The sequence below is a fragment of the Bidens hawaiensis genome, unplaced genomic scaffold (assembly GCF_021521415.1).
Source record: "Bidens hawaiensis isolate Kalapana, Puna unplaced genomic scaffold, B.hawaiensis_p1.1 tig00002759_1, whole genome shotgun sequence".
Classification (NCBI taxonomy): Eukaryota; Viridiplantae; Streptophyta; class Magnoliopsida; order Asterales; family Asteraceae; genus Bidens; species Bidens hawaiensis.
Window position 1 is genome coordinate 1,666,361 of NW_027491149.1, and position 20,306 is coordinate 1,686,666.

Consider the following 20,306-nt stretch of genomic DNA (forward strand, 5'->3'; position numbering starts at 1 on the left):
GGCCTATTGAGGTGGTGTGGGGGGGCCCCACATGTTCAATATTAGCCACACATTTGGATTACACAATCCGGATAATGTTGTGGATAGTCTGGTTCAGTTCGTTTCTCGTTTAAACTCGTAATTCGGCTTAAAACGAGCCTAAAATGGTCGTTTTTCGGGTCAAAATGAAATTTACATAAAACTGATTTAAAAACTTTAAAAACTTAGCCCATGACATTAAAACATCATATTATTAATAATTACGCATCTTTTTCGGCTTGATTGATCGTCTCTTGCTTGGTTTGGTGTTAAAGGTTTCGTTTAGCGTACCGACGTACCATTAAATCGAAATCCTTTTTCTGTGCTATAATTCACCTATCCCGAAGCATTAATACTTCGTAAATATCACTAAACATTATATACTTCGTCTATGATGAAATTCCCGATTCGTTCGGGTTTCAATAACCGATCATTGATTAATTGTAATTCCAATACGATTCACTATATAATTGAGTATGATTCATACTGTGAACCATATATATTCGTATCAATGTGCTATAACTCATATAATCATCATTAAATAACACGTAAATAGTATATTCCGGCTAGGGTATACCTGGATTTGCCGGAATCGTTACATTCTCCCCCCGTTATAAAAATTTCGTCCCCGAAATTTTACGCGTCAACTACTTCCTTTTGAGGAAATAGGTGGGGGTATTTCTTCCGAAATTCATCCTTTCGTTCCCAAGTAAATTCTGGGCCTCGTTGCGAATTCCATCTAACTTTGACCAACGAGATCTTATTGTGTCTAAGTTGCTTGATTTTACCGTCCACTATTTCGACGGGCTCCTCTACGAAGTTGAGCCTATCACTTATTTGAACACCCTCTAAGGGTAACACCGATGTCTCATCCGCCAGACATCTTTTTAAATTCGACACATGAAACACGTTATGAACTGCACTTAATTCATCAGGCAGTTCTAATCGGTAAGCTACAGGACCGATTTTTGCAATAATATCGAATGGTCCGATATATCTCGGGGCTAACTTCCCCGCCTTGCCAAATCTAACCACACCCTTCCACGGTGATACTTTTAAATATACCTTTTCGCCCTTCTCAAACGACAACGGTTTTCGACGGGTATCGGCATAACTCTTCTGCCGGTCCCGCGCGGCTTTTAGGTTGTTCTTAATTTCAAGAATCTTGCTGGTCGTCTCCTGGACCAGATCCGATCTAATGACCTGCGAGTCACCCACTTCAGACCAGCAAAGTGGTGATCGGCACTTCCGCCCATACAATGCTTCATAAGGTGCTGCCTTTATACTGCTATGGTAACTGTTATTATAGGAAAATTCAACGAGTGGGAGATGTTGATCCCAATTTCCCTTAAAGTCCAGTACGCAGGCACGAAGCAAATCCTCCAAAGTTTGAATGGTCCTCTCAGACTGACCATCGGTCTGAGGGTGGTAAGCCGTGCTTAGGTCAATACGTGTTCCCAATGCTTCTTGAACAGCTTGCCAAAGTTTGGAGGTGAAATGGCTATCCCTATCGGAGATGATCGAGATGGGGATGCCATGACGAGACACTATTTCATTTATATAAATTTGCGCGAGTCTCTCGGTGTTATAATTGTTTCTAATTGGAATAAAATGTGCCGATTTGGTTAATCTATCCACGATTACCCAAATTGCATCATTTCCCCGGGATGTCTTAGGGAGGTGTGTCACGAAATCCATTGTGATTTGCTCCCATTTCCATTCGGGAATCTCCGGTTGTTGTAACATCCCCGAGGGTTTCTGGTGTTCCGCCTTAACCCTCGCACACGTCGTACACTTGCCGACGTAGGTGGCTATATCCTTTTTCATACCTGGCCACCAGTAAAATTCTTTCACATCCTTGTACATTTTATCCGATCCCGGATGTATGGAATATTTCGATTTATGCGCTTCGTCCATGATTAATTCACGAAGGTCATGGAGGGTCGGAATCCAAATCCGACTTTTGAAATAGAGAATTTCGTCCACACGCTGTTCGAAATTCTTCTCGTTCCCGAAAAGTCCTTCTTTATCCAATTGGTCCTCTTTCAACGCCTCGCGTTGAGCGACTCGAATCAAATCCGAAAGGCTCGATTGGACTACCATTCCCAACGCTCGCACGCGTAGTGGCTTAACTCGATCTTTCCTACTCAAGGCATCGGCTACAACGTTAGCCTTGCCGGGGTGATATCTGATGTCACAGTCATAGTCACTTAGTAACTCGACCCATCTTCGTTGCCTCATATTCAGTTCTTTTTGATCAAATATGTGTTGCAAACTTTTATGATCAGTGAATATGGTGCACTTTGTACCGTAGAGATAGTGTCTCCAGATTTTAAGTGCAAAGATGACTGCTCCCAGTTCCAAGTCATGAGTAGTGTAGTTTTTCTCATGAACTTTCAACTGTCGAGACGCATAGGCTATGACCTTTTTATTTTGCATCAACACACATCCTAACCCTTTACGGGATGCGTCACAATATACAACAAATCCATCGTCTCCGTCGGGGAGACTTAAGATTGGCGCTTGGCACAATCTTTGCTTTAGCGTTTGAAATGCCGTTTCCTGCTCTTCACCCCATTCATTTTTCCGATCCTTTTGAGTCAGGAGGGTTAAAGGTTGGGCGATGCTGGAAAAGTTCTCTATAAATCGACGATAGTATCCAGCTAAGCCCAAGAATTGGCGGATTTCCTTTGGAGATTTAGGCGCTTGCCAATCCTTAATTGCTTCAACTTTACTCGGATCAACGTGTATTCCTTGGTGGTTTATAACGTGACCGAGGAATTGCACCTCTTGTAACCAGAAGTTACACTTGGAGAATTTTGCATACAACTTCTCCTGATCCAAAAGCTCCAAAACTAACCTCAAATGTCGCTCATGTTCTTCTTTACTTTTTGAATATATCAAAATATCGTCAATAAATACAATGACGAATTTGTCGAGATAGGGTTTACAGACTCGGTTCATGAGATCCATGAACACCGCTGGCGCATTTGTTAGCCCAAAAGGCATAACTAGAAATTCGTAGTGGCCGTAGCGAGTCCGAAACGCGGTTTTTGGGATATCCTCCTCTTGAATTCTAACTTGGTGGTATCCCGATCTAAGATCAATTTTTGAGAAATAGCTCGCACCTTGTAGTTGGTCGAACAAATCATCGATTCGGGGAAGAGGATACCTATTTTTGATGGTTAATTTGTTCAATTCTCTGTAGTCAATGCACATTCGAAGGCTTCCGTCCTTCTTTTTCACAAATAGTACAGGTGCACCCCACGGGGAATAACTGGGACGTATAAACCCCTTATCCAACAATTCCTGCAACTGGTTGGATAGTTCTTGCATCTCGGACGGTGCAAGTCTATAAGGGGCCTTAGCAACAGGGCCAGCTTGTGGTAACAGATCGATTCTGAATTCGACCTGTCGGGTTGGCGGTAATCCAGGGAGTTCCTCTGGAAAAACTTGTGGAAATTCGCGTACCACGGGAATATCGTCCACCCGTTTTTCCTCAGAATCATCGGCCGTCAGGCTCGCTAGATACGCCACACATCCCTGACGTATATATTTCAACACCTTGAGATGGGATATAAATGGTATCATGGTGCCGGATTTTTCTCCATGCACTAATACCTCCTCGTCATCCGACACCCGGATCTTGACGGTTTTCTTTTCGCAGTTTATTTCTACCCTATTACGTGCCAACCAATCCATTCCCACTATCACGTCAAAACTACCCAATTCTACCGGTAACAAGTCAATCAGGAAGGATTGTTCGCTTAGAATAAAAGGGCAATTCCGAACAATCCGATTAACTATCATGGTTTTACCGTTAGCGACCTCTACGGTGTAAGGTTCTAAGGTTTCACCAATAGGAAGGTTTGCTATCGAAAGGAATCTAACGGAGACAAAACTTCTATCGGCGCCTGTATCAAATAATACAGAAGCGTAATGATCAGAGACGAGGAAGGTACCTGTCACTACGCTGGGGTCCTGGCGCGCCTCGTTCGCTCCCATCACAAATGCTCGGCCTCGCGCCGGATTGGACGCCAATGGCTGACCCGCGAGTTGTCTCCCGTTTCCTCCCTGATTCAGTTTCGGGCAGTTCCTTTTGAAGTGATCCGTGCTGCCGCATTCGTAGCAAGCACGGCTAGTGGTCACCATCTGGTTTCCTTGCGGGTTCTGCTGTCGGGCTGGTTGAGTTCTAAATGGTTGCGCACGAATAGGTTGCGGTTGACGGTTCAGGTTGTTCAGATTTGTCTTACAATTTGGTGCGTAGTGTCCAACCCTGCCACACCGGTGGCACACCACCTCCTTGCACACGCCACTATGGTGGTAACCACATTTCCCACATTTAGGAAACGTTCCCCTCTGCGGTTCATGCCTTCCGCCCGAACTAGTCATGGCGTAGTTCTGGGCAGTAGGTCTAGCACGCTTACCTTGCTGTTTCTCTCGGATCCTATTGTCATACGTACCTCGCTTTCCCCCAGCCGACTCTCCTGTTGCCTTTATCGATCCGCTCCTTAAGAAATCATACGTGACAATACCAGCCTGTGTCACTGCACCCTCATACGTCTGGTGCCCTCCCGCGTTAACTATACTCCTCACTACTGGAGTAAGTCCCCAAATATAACGTTCCACCCTCTTTGACTCTGGGGTGACCAACCACGGCACTAATCGTGACAGTTCATTAAACCGGTTGGTATATCCCAAGTGGTCCGCCCCATGCATCTCTAGGTTCCACAACTCATGTTCCAGTTTCTGCAATTCATTCTTTGGGCAGAAATGTTTCAAAACAAGATCCTTAAGCTCTGTCCAGGTCATGCCGTTTGTCGCCGCCTGACCTCGAGTCTGTACTATGGTGTTCCACCATGTCAAGGCATGGTCTGTGAACGTACAGGTGGCGTACTTAACGACACAATCCTCGGGACAGTTGCTGATATTCACCACTGACTCTATTTTCTCTAACCATTTCACTAACCCATTCGGTCCTTCCGACCCGTTAAACTCTAAAGGCTTGCATAACATAAAGTCCTTGATTGAACAACCCCTGGATGGTCCAGTGCGGTTGGTCTCTACAGTAGGGATAGGGCCAATACTGTCGGTAGCGACCACCGTAGGCGGTGCGTCATTACTCGGCATAGTGTTGTCATTCCTTGGAGGATTAGCATTTTGTTCCCCGTCATTATTTATGGGCGTTTGATTGCTCGGAGGGGTTGGATTGGTCGAGTTATTAATACTGGCGGCGATGCGCGATACTATATCCGGTATCGCCGCCTCCAACTGTTGAGCAATCAAACGGCTCACATCTACTTCCGATATTTTCGTTGATCGTTTCGGTGCCATTCTACACAATCATCAAAGAAATATATATAATCAATACCATATCAAAATATAAAACACAATACATACTTCATTCATTAGTAAACATTGATTCATATTACACAAACATCAATTTACATACTTTCAGTCAACATTACATAACTAGTTTCATTACAAGGGCCCTATGTCGGTATCATCTCGACATAACCCGTAAAGGGGTCAGTGCTTGAATGATACCCAAAAGTATCTATAGTGATATGCCCTACAAGAGACCCACCCTAGGGGCCAGTGGTAGTACTATAACTAAACAAGATTCACTCCGTGTTAGTATCACCACTAACTACTTACACGGAGTATCAAAAAGCGGTTCAAGATTCTACCATCTAACACATCTACACATGGTGGTAAACCAACCCCACCAACACCGCCACCAGCACCACCAACACCGCCACCATAACCCGCATTCGGGTTTCCATCTGGTCGATCAACCAGTGGGAGTATGAGCACTCCCTCTTTAACTGGTTAATAGCATACTGGTGGTCCTGTATGCTGTCCCCGAGGTACGCTCGCCTCTGTACCCCCACGACCAGGGCGGCAGAGTGCTCGTTCACCTGTTCGGTGAGAACACGTAGCCAAGCCGCCAAGTCCCGTTCCTGCCTCGGAAGACCCCACACAGGTAGGGTCGCAGGCTCGGGTTGGGGGCGGGAAGACTCGCCTCGGTGGTATGTGGATCTGGGTGGGGTAACGGTGGGCGGAACATACGGGGCACTGATCCGCGCCGTGAGGCGGGGACCGTGTCTGGGGGGAATCGGGGCGGTCTGTGGTGCGGGCGGGGTAGGAGACCTGGTAACCCTAGCAGGGGAGGGTAAACTAGCACTCCTAGCTGGGGTGGTCTGTCTAGAAGTACTATGACTAGCCTCCGAAGGCTCGGAGCTGGGTGCTACACTTGGGCTTCCAGAGGCCCCGGAACTGACCTCTTCCGGGTCCTCTTCCGTCGACACACTAGGTGTTCTTGCCATTTTTACCTGCACACAAGTTAACAAACATATAGTCCCTTTCCATAGTGTAATTCATAATTAAATTAATCATTTAATTTCATGCACTTACTTATACAATTTTGCCACATAGTAATATTATTATACATTTACACATATGTTGCCAATTTTTACCTATTTAAGTCCCCCGTGACTTCCCCTGAATTCCCTCGTGCAGACAAGCCTGTTATTATGTTCCGGACCATAATAACCCACTTGTCCATCCAAGTTCATCCCGATCTCGTCACAATATATTATTAGTTGATATTCAGATCCTATAATACTTGAGCTACTGGTTATATTTTAGGTATCTCTTTCAGACATCCTAATTCTTTATAACCAATGGCTCTGATACCAAGTTCTGTAACACCCCGTAACCGCAGCGGAAACGTACACGGGATGCCACAGACACATCTGATATCAACAGCATTGCTTATAAGGAAAATACCACTACTTTAATTTATAACATATTACATTGTTGCGAGTTTCATTACTGTCTAGGTGTTTCACACATATTTTACCGATAAGACATTAATAAATTCATTACAAAACATAGAGCAGCAAGCTTCCAACAGGTAGCACAGATAGTTAAGCACATATCAATCATTCCAACTTGGGCATACCTAGAAAACATGTAAAGAAAACGGGTCAACTACGAATAGTTGGTGAGTTTCACTAATTTAAATAAACACTGACAAATCATTTTAATAATCATTTATTAACAATATAATCATGCTGGGAACTATGTTACCCCAGAACATTTCATTTAACTTCCTGGGAACTATGTTACCCCAGAACAATAATAACTCCTGGGAACTATGTTACCCCAGAACAATAAATATCCCTGGGAACTATGTTACCCCAGAACAATAACAACCCCTGGGAACTATGTTACCCCAGAACAATAACAACCCCTGGGAACTATGTTACCCCAGAACAATAATAACCCCTGGGAACTATGTTACCCCAGAACAATAACAACCCCTGGGAACTATGTTACCCCAGAACAATAATAACCCCTGGGAACTATGTTACCCCAGAACAATAATAACCCCTGGGAACTATGTTACCCCAGAACAATAACACATGATAAACATTTTATATATTCTGTGCATCAGACCATATATATATAAATGTACAAGTATTTCCATACGATCGGTATGTACTTAAATACTTTAAATAAGACATGTTTTCCGCCCCGGGAAAATATAATTAAAACAATTCATTAAAAGGGGCTCGTGAAAACTCACATTTTTGTGAGTCGGTGAGTAATATAAGGAACAGCTACGTGCCTGGATCTGTAATATAATATCTAGTCGTTACCATATAATTCCCATAACTTAAATACGTATCAATCGGTACATCTGGGAACATTGTTAACCCAGTACTGTACTCGATTCGGGGACAATGTTAACCCCGTGACACTTCTAAGGACTCAGATTGTGACATGGCTTAGAGTTTGACAGTCAATTTAGTTAAGGTGATGAAATTATAGCTCGGTTTGACACCCCGTTTGGCCGTGGGGCCCGTTTCCGGTATTTCGGTGCCGGAAACGGTAAAATCGGGTAAAATTACCCAAATCATCCGAATTATTTTCGGATGATTTATTTTTACTTAATTTACTTAGATTTATGAAATAGTCCATTTTTAGAGTTTTCATGTACCAGTCAGCTCACTTATGCGAACTTTGCCAGTTTACACGTTTTAAGCTTTAAAAACTTGTTTTTATGTTCTTTTTAGCACAAATAATTACCCGATTAGTCTCGGGTCTTGAAATTTTGCACAAAACTTAATTTGACAGTAAGGAATTTTGTAAAATTTTTCCAGATTTATTTTCTTATATTTACATTTTTTATTTATTTATTTTTAAATCCTATTAAAACACTAAATATATCAAAAATACCAAAACACTTTAGAAAAATCCCAAATTTTTCTGGGATGATCTCTATCATCCTCATAACTTCCTGGAATTTTTCCAGATTTATTTTCCTATATTTACATTTATTTATCTATTTTTAAATCCTATTAAAACACTAAATATATCAAAAATACCAAAACACTTTAGAAAAATCCCAAATTTTTCTGGGATGATCTCTATCATCCTCATAACTTTCTGGAATTTTTCCAGATTTTAAAACTTATTTTTCAAGCCATTTTCACCCAAAACCGAGCTAGAAAGCCCTAGAACTCGTTTCACCGAAAAGCCTACTTAGACTTTTCCAACTGAGCTCAAATTTTGTGGGTGACTTTTATATGTTATAAAAAGCTTATCTTAAATTTTCCGGAATTTTTCATCATGTTTTGCTATTTTTCACTATTTTTGGCCAAAACCGAGCATTAAATTCACCAAATATTCATCTTTTATCCAAAAATTACCAAAAATTCACAGATCTCATATTTTCATGTGTAGATCATCTCTGTGAAATTTCGTGACCCGACTCTAAGCACACGAAAATCTGTCCAAATCTCATATACGCACTAAAACCGAACTATCTTGTGTTTTCTAGCTTTAGATCGCAAGGATCTCGGTTTCTAGCCTTTGCTAGCCGCTAGATACAACACTTACAAGCCCCATAACACTATACCAAGCAAACTATACCAACAATCAAACCATTTCTTTCATAGTGTCGGTTTTTAAGTAAAAACAAAGGTTTTAACCGTAGAAATCCATTCCCGACTCTTTTTACTCATTTCTTGGACCATGATCCCATGTATAACATGTATACATCTCTTGATCATGCAAGAGTCGGTTTCATCTCGGGTTTTCACCCGTCTTTCACATGGAAAACTCATTTGACAAGATTTCAACCGTAAAAATTCATTCTAAACACTTTTAACTAATTACTTGGATCAAGATCCTTTGTATAACTTGTATACATCCCTTGATCACACGAGAATCGGTTTCATCTCGGGTTTTCACCCATTTTTCATATGAAAACCTCCTTTTCTCAAGAATTATGAAATTAGAATCAAGAATCAAGCTTCAAAACATGTTCATACCTTGTGATTTTTGGTTAAAAACTCAAGGGCTTGGATGTATGTTTGAAGATTTGAGAGAGTTTGTGTGAAATGTGTTGTAAAAAAAAGAAAAATGGATTGTGTGGGTGTGTGTAAAGGGGCCGGCCTATTGAGGTGGTGTGGGGGGCCCCACATGTTCAATATTAGCCACACATTTGGATTACACAATCCGGATAATGTTGTGGATAGTCTGGTTCAGTTCGTTTCTCGTTTAAACTCGTAATTCGGCTTAAAACGAGCCTAAAATGGTCGTTTTTCGGGTCAAAATGAAATTTACATAAAACTGATTTAAAAACTTTAAAAACTTAGCCCATGACATTAAAACATCATATTATTAATAATTACGCATCTTTTTCGGCTTGATTGATCGTCTCTTGCTTGGTTTGGTGTTAAAGGTTTCGTTTAGCGTACCGACGTACCATTAAATCGAAATCCTTTTTCTGTGCTATAATTCACCTATCCCGAAGCATTAATACTTCGTAAATATCACTAAACATTATATACTTCGTCTATGATGAAATTCCCGATTCGTTCGGGTTTCAATAACCGATCATTGATTAATTGTAATTCCAATACGATTCACTATATAATTGAGTATGATTCATACTGTGAACCATATATATTCGTATCAATGTGCTATAACTCATATAATCATCATTAAATAACACGTAAATAGTATATTCCGGCTAGGGTATACCTGGATTTGTCGGAATCGTTACAGGTGGCAACCCCGGAAGATCCTCAGGGAATACTTCTGGGTAGTCGCGCACAATAGGAACATCTTTCATTTCTTTCGTCTCGGCCGTAGCGTTGACGACATACGCCAGGTAGGCACAACACCCTCGCCTTAGCAAACCCTCGTCTTTTATCATCGAAATGACATTAAGCCCAGAACTTTCCTTATCGCCGTAAACCGTCACCGCACTACCATCCAATGACTTTAACCTTATCATCCTACTGTTACATACTATCTGAGCCTCAAACTCAGAAAACCAATCCATACCCAAAACCGCATCGAACCCTCCCAAGGTTATAACGTACAAGGTAACCGGGAACTCATGTCCTTCCAATTCTATCTTACAGTTCTTACCCATTTTTATTATTTTAACCGAAGTCTCACTGGCGGTTTCTACTAAAAAAGTTTCAGACACTTGGCAGCCTTTCATTTTAGCTAGTTTACTAAATGTCGTAGCTACAAAACTTCTATTCACACCAGAATCAAATAATACGGCAGCATAAATGCCGTTTACTAAGAACGTACCGGTCACAACATCAGGAATCTGTCTAGCTTGCTCTTGGGTCAACATGTAGGCCCTAGTCCTCGGCCTTGCTTGATCAGCATCTTTCTTCCCACTACCTCCAGCCTCACCATCGGTGCACTCTCTCGCCATGTGGCCTGTCTTGCCACATTTGTAACATGCTGGCTTCGCACTGCACTCATTGGCATAATGCCCTACCTTCCCACACTTATAACACTGATCAGCATCTTTCTTCCCACTACCTCCAGCCTCACCATCGGTGCACTCTCTCGCCATGTGGCCTGTCTTGCCACATTTGTAACATGCTGGCTTCGCACTGCACTCATTGGCATAATGCCCTACCTTCCCACACTTATAACACACATTAGACCCCATCCGGCATTCTCCACCGTGAGCCTTTCCACATTTGAGACAAACATCAGAACTTTTACCCCACCTGCACTCACCACCATGCATCTTTCCGCAGGTCTTACACGATCTCTTCTCCCACACTCTCTGCTTCTTATCTTTGGGGTTCCATAACTGAGTACCGGGTCGTTTAGCAGGTGCGACCCATTTCCTCTCTCTCTTCTCGTCTCCCACCACCACATCATCCGCAGCCAGGTCTGCATAGACCATCTCTGCGAGTTCGACAGCAGAATCGAAAGTAGTAGGTTTACTTGTCCTGACTAACATGCGGACTCTCTGTGGTAATCCCCTCACATAACACTTGATTCTCTTAGCCTCAGTGCTGACCATATCGGGTACCAACCTAGACATTCGATTGAACTCTGTAGTGTACTCACGATGTGTCATCGTCCCAGCTTTCAAGTTTAGGAACTTCATCTCCGCCCTTTCAACCTCGGCGTCAGCACAGAACTTCTTCATCACTAACTCCTTCAGATCGTCCCACTTCATCTCTTTGATCTCTTCTCAGGTCTTCCTCTGCTCCACACTCTCCCACCAATACATAGCCTCTTCTTCAAATGATTGGGTGGCATAATCGACAGCTTGGTCAGGACGACACTTGCTGATTCGGATAATTTTATCCATGACGGTTATCCACTGAAGAGTAGCGATTGCGTCTCCTAAACCGGTCAGCTTAGGCGGGTTACAACCTTTGAAGGACTTATAGTTGCAACCGCCTCGGCCCCTCTTCCTATCATCAACTTTCACAGACCTCACCTCACTTGAATCACCCTTTTCCCCCTCATCATCTTTCCCACCATTACCACCTGCCCCTTCAACGGTTCTTTCACGGCTTCCAGCAGACCTTCCCGGGGTAATATTCTTCACAGCAGTGGCTACAGCTTGAACAATAGCTGCTTGAATTGCGGGATCCAGTTGAACTCCTTCATTGTTTTCCGGGTTTCTTCCAGCTGCGCTTCCTTCAGCTTCGGTGTTGGAAGCTGTCTCAACCGAAGGTTGCTGGACACAACGAGGCCTGCCGCGTCATCCAGTGCGACCTCCAGCTCCAACAATGTCTCCAGCTCCAGCCATCGTATTCTAAAAGGGAAAACACAAACATCATCACTCAAGGAACTATTTAGTACAAGGATAGCAAGGCTAACAGGTAATAACAGTGGCCAGCTGTGACTAGCTGATCACGTTGCTTTCCGTGTCCTATATACTTCCCTTTATGAGTCTATTTGTGCTGGTTCTACTTAAGCAGTTAGTCAAATCAAACAATCAATTATTCCTATCCCTGTCGTTCACATATCTTTTCTTTCTCATTAACATATATCATTTAATCATACAATTTACCTTTACTGATCTTGCTTGAGCGACACATGGCATTCTTGGACTGGCATCTTCTTTCCTTTCTTACTTAGATCCCATTCTCTGTTCGAGTCTAAGCATGTAGGATGCTTAAATCTCTCGAACTTTGCTCTGATACCAACTTGTAAGGCCCCGTCACCGATAACCCTACTTTCTTGTTGGATTTACTCATAAACGCAGTTCTAAATATCAGAGTTAATTAAAACATTCGCGGAATTTAAAAACTTTCATAAAACATTTCATAACAAAACACGTCTTGTCTTAAAACATCATTTTGTCTTTCAAAATAAACGAAACATTAAACTTAAACGTCTTGAGTCTTTCGATGCCAGCCTCTTATTCAGTGCCACGTGTCTCCTCAAGCGAGCTACCTCATCCTACTCACTTGCGTGCATACTAAAAGTCAGCTACGCTGAGTGAGTTCTAGTTAATCACATAATCATACAATACATTCTTACATTTCATACTTAACCTCTTAACTTTCTTTCGTACACACCTAAGTGCATATACTTTCATTCTTACCTTCGTACTTTCTTTACATACATAATCATACGTTTTAAAGAGCCTTTCGCCCCATAACCTCACAGATATTATAAGGGTCTGGTCCCTAACATCACAGATATATAAGGGTCTGGTCCCTAACATCACAGATATTATAAGGGTCTGGTCCCTAACATCACATATATTATAAGGGTCTGGTCCCTAACATCACAGATATTATAAGGGTCTGGTCCCTAACATCACAGATATTATAAGGGTCTGGTCCCTAGTTCTCGAATATTAGTAGGGTTCGATTCCCTCTTCGTTACCATACAACCATACATCATACCTCGAGTATTATTAGGGCTCGGTACCCTTTTCGTAACCATACAACCATACAACCGTCTTTTCCTTCTTTTATTAACTTTATTACATTCATACACATAAGCATACATATCATACTTACCTTATACATAGCGTTATAACCTGACGGTACGTGCAATATCCGAAGATCGTTCACGTACCATCAAGCAATCATTCATACATTTCACATATATCACATATGGCATACACTTATCACTTAGGATAAATGTATTAACAACACATCGAGTATGCACACAGCCCCGAAAACATAACAAGTAATGGGGCTAGAAACTCACCTGAACACGGTTACGTTCACCGTTAATCGTAATCCCTTTCTTCAGTTGTGCACGGCTGACTGTATAACAAGTATACGTATCAATTAACTATCACTTCTCATATTGCATTTCTATCTTTATATGACCCACAACGAATGGGGGTCCGGGGGCAGCGCCCCTGGCAGCGGGGTCTAGGGGCGGCAGCCCCTTGCAGGGTCCAAGGGGCAGAGCCCCTGGCTGTGGTCGAGCTGGCCGTAAGCGAAGTTATCAATTAGGCGAACTTAGCTTTAAGCGAAGTTAAACCTTAAGCGAACTTAGTTTTAGGCGAAGTTATCAATTAGGCGAACTTGGCCGTAAGCGAAGTTATCAATTAGGAGAACTTGGCCTCAGGCGAAGTTACCAGTTAGGCGAACTTGGCCGTAAGCGAAGTTATCAATTAGGCGAACTTGGCCTCAGGCGAAGTTACCAGTTAGGCGAACTTGGCCGTAAGCGAAGTTATCAATAAGGCGAACTTGGCCTCAGGCGAAGTTACCAGTTAGGCGAACTTGGCCGTAAGCGAAGTTATCAATTAGGCGAACTTGGCCTCAGGCGAAGTTTCCATTTAGGCGAATTTGGCCGTAAGCGAAGTTATCAATTAGGCGAACTTGGCCTCAGGTGAAGTTACCAGTTAGGCGAACTTGGCCGTAAGCGAAGTTATCAATTAGGCGAACTTGGCCTAAGGCGAAGTTATCGCTTTGAAGGCGAAGTTATCGCTTTGAAGGCGAAGTTGCCCAGTTCAGCCGCTGTTTGGTTTCTATCAAGCATTTTTGGCGATTTTAACACCCTTGTTATGGTTCGACATCACCCACTACGCTCCCCAACCGTTTTCGGTCGTATAAACACTATAAAGCTTGGATCTTTAAACTTCAAAGATCAAGAATCATACCTTTTTGTGCTTGTTTGGATCTCGTTTAACTTGTTTAATCACAACTAATCGCTCACTCTCTCTCGAATCACGCTCGTTCCTCTCCCTCGGCCACCGGCGGTGTGTGTGGTGTGGGTGTGTTTTGGAGTGTTAGAGAATAAGATGGAATGAGTGATGTTTTAGGGTTTAGGGGATATTTATATCCCTTAAGCCCATGGACCTAAGGCCCATTCTCATTTAACCCATCTCAATTAATCTAAGTCCATGATCCGCTCCTTACACGATATTAATTAATCAATAACGCGAAATCACTAAACATAACTTTCTTTATTCAACATTAAATTTTTAGGATGTTACACTAAATTCCATCACATGTGATGGAATTTGGTGGGATGACGTGACACACCACCATTGGGTGTGGTGGGTGATGAAAATGGAACCACCCCCTATATTAGAAAGTTAATATGTTTTGTATTAAATACACATGAATTTTTTTGACCAATTTAATATGTTGTTTATTACTTATTTCAAGTATATATTTAAAAAAATCTTAGATATTCACTATAGTTTCTTATTTCTCTATTATTTTTTACTTATATTTGGTTTACTCAATTTATATTATTTCCATACTTAGCAACAAAATTCACAAATTTAGTTGTCGTCCATATAAAAGTAAGTTTTTTTTTTGTTTTTAAGTAAGATCATACAAATTATTTTTTCATATTTTAATTTGAACTATAACTTTCATAAACACATTATACTAAATAAAATCAAAAAGACCAAACTTAATTTGACGCATAGATTGGTTCTAAAAGTCGGTGTGCCAATAATGTTACTATGGAATATGAATCAGAAGAATGGTTTGTGTAATGGAACTAGATTGCGAGTAATTAATTTGGGTAGGCGTTTTTTTGAAGTAAAAGTTATTTCAGGTACTAATATCGGTTATCGCACTTATATAATTCATTGTGGTCTAACACATTCAGATGAGAAACTTTCGCACAAATTGAAGAGAAAGTAGTTTTTCCACTTGTAGTTTGTTTTGCAATAACCATTAACAAAAGTCAAGGTCAATATCTAGCAAAAATAAGATAGAGACGATGTTAATGGCTAAGTGCATCGCTTTTCAGGAGGAAAAAAATAGACTAGTTGCATATGGACAAGATTTAGGGAAAGTCTATTAAACACATTTCCAAATAATACTGTAAAAAGAGAAAGCTATTTTTCTATAATATATTAAACTATTTTTTAGCCAAGATCATTGTGCAATTTGATTTTGTATTATTAATATATCATATGTTGGAGACACTTATCTTTGTGGATATAAAGATTATCAATACAGATCAATAACTAAAACCAATATTTTAAAATTTATACATAATATTGGGCTCAATGAGAACTACTAAATATTTAAGAACCACTAAAAATTATTTTATTCACCTTTTGTATGTATTAAAAGATGAATACATTATTAGTATCTTAATAATGGAAAATAAAATACGTCACTATATCGAATGGTTGCCACATCCGGACTGTTATTAGCAGCCATATGGATATGCAGTTAGGGTTGCCAAAATGTATTGTTGTGCAAGTTTGTGTCATGATTTAGAACATGTTTGAGCTAATATGGGTTATTAGCATCTTGAGTTCAAGTCATAACAAGTTCAAGTAAATATTAGAGTGTATACAAGTAATGGCTCTATGAATCGTTAAACAAGTCATATAAGCCAATTGTTGTTTGTAAGTGTTTAGTTATTAGCTATTAAAAAAATTATTTTGTTCATATTTATATTATTCTTTGACAAAAACGAAATTCTACATCCTTTTATACAAGGAAGTATTTAGGGAGATGTAAATACTAAATTTATGATACTTTTGTTAAATAAATAGTTAAATTGTATAGACTTTTCTTCGTGTTTATTTTAAATTACACTTCAATCAGTTCTTACTACAACTTGTTAAAGTGAAAGGTACTTAGACTATCAAAAAAACATGAGGCTCACAGTTGGATGCCAAACCTTACATGTTGAAGAGATAAAATAATTTACGAATTAACTATTTGATATAAGTGAAGGGAATGTTGGGGGGTCCGAATGACGATGAATGAATGTACATATTTCCGATGATCTTCTAATTAACTATTCATTATATCCAATATATGATTTAATAGACTTTCTCTATTCTTCGATTTGAGACAAGTTCAATGAACTTACATTCAAGAATGGACAATATTGTCGATTAAAATTATATGTGTTTATTAGACGATTTTATATTTCCACCCGTGTCTCCCACGGGTCAATAACATATGCATTCATATATTATAGATTGGGAGGTTGACTCATAATTACATGTAATATATAATTACAATTCAATTTTATGTATAAAAATGATGCCATGTAATTCTTTTATTAGTTTCAAAGTTTAATGGAGGTTCAAAAGTTTACCATGCTTAATGAATTGATGTTTTTAAAACCTCTTCATGCATCGTTAACATTAGAGTGTCACGAGTTTGGACCGTCAACGATAAGAAAATGCCACTCAGGTCTACTTAATTGAGATGGTGCTCATGATGAATCACTAATATCATCAATCTTTTTTTTATTCTTTATATTTTAGTTCAATGTTCAATAATTATTTATACACGTTTCTTATTCTTATTCTTTTATTACATGTTCAATAATTATTTATACAGTTTTTTGATGCGTGCCCAGTTCTCCACAATCTTCACAAACTGGAAACTTTACCTTGACTTTACTAGACTTTCTTTTTAACTTTATCTTTCTTCCATATTGCAAGTTCTCGCTCTAAAACTGCTATACGTTTGGACTCACTCGTTGCTGATTTTACTGATCTGATTGTTGAGTTTTTTATTCATCTTCCAGCATAGGCCTCGACATTAGAATCTTGACCCATTAATTATAAGGAATCCCAATCATCTTCCTCGGTTTGGTTTAGCAGCTTATTGTTTCTCGAATTCTTTAGGGGTTTTCTATCTTCATAAGTCAGCCCGTCTACAAAACATTTAACCAACTCCCATAATTCAATATGATGATGTGGCCATTTTCTGATAAGCTCCTTGAATCGGGTGAAATCCACATGAAACAATTCAAAAGTTAACTGCTGAAAGTGACATATATCAATTCTAGTTTCATATGTCTTAGCTTGTGAATAATACTCCTTCAAGAAAACTTGCTACATCTTTGACCAATTCCGAATGTCGTACATCGGTAACGAGTTGAACCAATGCTTAGAATTTTTCTTTTATTGAGACCTAAAATAACCGCAACCAAACTTCATTCAGATCAAATGTTCCATCACTAATTGACCCACAAGTTGCCCCAAAATCTGACCGATAAGAATACGGGTCGTTTGAGGCCATACAATGATATGTGGGTAAACAATTAATATACGAAGGACGGGAACTGAATGCCCATTGTCCCGATACATGCACTTGCTGTAACGTCTCGTAAACTTCGATACAAAAATGCCAAATACTCAAAGTTGAAGGACTTAAATTAAAAATATGATTTCTTAACCCACCGGAAGACGCGATGGATCAAGAGACAACCCATCGCTTATCGCGGTGGGTATATCCCAAAATCCCAAAATGGGCGTTGTCGCGATACACGATCACCCCAAGTACCTACATCATCGTGTATTGCGATAACGTGGTCTGACAGCCCAATACGCATGTCACGCCATGTGGCACCACGTGCCAGGCCATGACTTACGTGGCAAAGCTACTGATGAAGCTACTACGCTAGTCGCGATAAGCGATGGCCTACCAAGGGCCCATCGCGTATCGCGATGGAATATTTTATTCAAAAAACTGCCGTCAGATCCATCGAGGTACGCGGGGATCATTTTCAAGACCCATCACGTATTGCGATGGGTCGGTTGATCAACTCAATAAATAGGGCCTCAAGCCCTCTCATTTCATCATCATAACCTCACTCTCTCTACCTTATAATGCCCCGACGTACCTCGTTTTCTGTGTCCAACACCGATGTTTTCTCGAAGTGCGTGCCAACAGATCCCGAAGACCGGTGTACCTCGATTTATGTGCAAGAAGTGTTTATTAAGATTTCCTAGATAAACGTGCACGCGTGGAAGTGCTATCCGAGAGTCTAGGAAATTATGAGCCAAACAAGGTAGGGGTTTTGCCCGAGTAAAATACTATTATTATAATATTAAAAAATGCTTAGACCCTAGTCGAGGGTATGCTCGATACCTCGAGAATAAACAAAGACAATATAGATAAAGATATCGAGATAAAAATAATTCTTTGTTATTAATATTATTTGAATTTCCTTAAATAATAAGTAAAGAAATAAAAGTATATGTTTCTTCGAGAAGAAGAAACGTAGTGTTGAGAAATATAATTGATCGAACTAAAGGTTCGAACATAGTAAATAAAGAAAAGATATTTTGAACTAAAGGTTCGAAAATAAAATATAATCAATGTAAAGATCATACAAAATGGACTAAAGGTCTAGAGCTAGATTATTGATCTAGTAATAAGAAATGGTTATACTCGTACTATAAGTCCGAGATAGCGAGAAAGACAACTCGATCAATGAAGTGAAGCTGATCATTTTAGAAGGTGAATACGCCCCAAACTTTTAACTAGTTTGATCGAGTCATTTAATTTATTACATGAGGTTACGTATCTCTAAAACATTATGAACAAAAGTAATCATTGGCCCTCTGGCTGTCGTGTACGTTTGTTTGGACCATTTCATATGTGGTAGACGGTGGGCACACCACACCACACCTGGTTACGCCTCTACCATGACAAGCCGAACCTAAGTTATGTCCGAGAGAGGGTAATCATGTGTATACTGATGGTAGCTAAATAACCTCGAACGTTGTAGTGTTTGCTGAGTGGTTTCGAGTTGAGCTTATGTTTGTAATTGTGATTTAGTTCTTAATTTGATTATTCCTAAGCCACGATGGGCCGATACCTAAGTTAAGTCTCGAGGGGTATTTAAGTAAATAAAATATATTATGTGTCAGCTTATTCACCAGCATATGTTGCTAACGCATTTTTAAACTGTTTTACAGGTAACGGAGAATAGACGCTTGGGATCAAAGTGGACATTAGACGATCTAATGGCTCAAATAAATCTTTTGATAAACATATGTAAATGATGGTTTAACAAACAATGAATATTTTGTAAACATTAAACGAGTATTTTATAATCCCGTATTTTGATATGTAAATATTAATATTATAGTCCACGCTAATATTTTCGCATTAACCCATAACTCTAATTTTTTACAAAAAAGGTAGCGTGGATTTGTATATAAATCAAAGTTATGGGTTATTATTGAAATATTAGCGTGGATTAAAATATTAATATTTACATATCAAAATACAGGATTATAAAATACTCATTTAATGTTACAATAGATTCATTGTTTTTCAAACCACCATTTACATATGTTTATCAAAACATTTATCTGAGCCATCAGATCGTCTAGTGACCACTTTGATCCCAAGCGTCTATTCTCCATAACCTGTAAAACAGTTTAAAAATACCTCAGCAACATATGTTGGTGAATAAGCTGACAATAAAATATTTTATTTACTTAATTACCTCTCGAGACATAACATAGGTCTCGGCCCATCGTGGCTTAGGAATAATCAAATTAAAAACTAAATCACAATTACAAACTTAAGCTCAACTCAAAACCACTCAGCAAACACCGCAACGTTCGAGGTTACTTAGCTACCATCAGTATACACATGATTACCCTCTCTCGGACATAACTTAGGTCCGACCCGTCATGGCATAGGCATAACTAGGTGTGGCACTGTGTGCCCACCGTCTATCACATATGAAAGGATCTAAACAAATGTACACAATAGCCTGGGGGCCAAGGA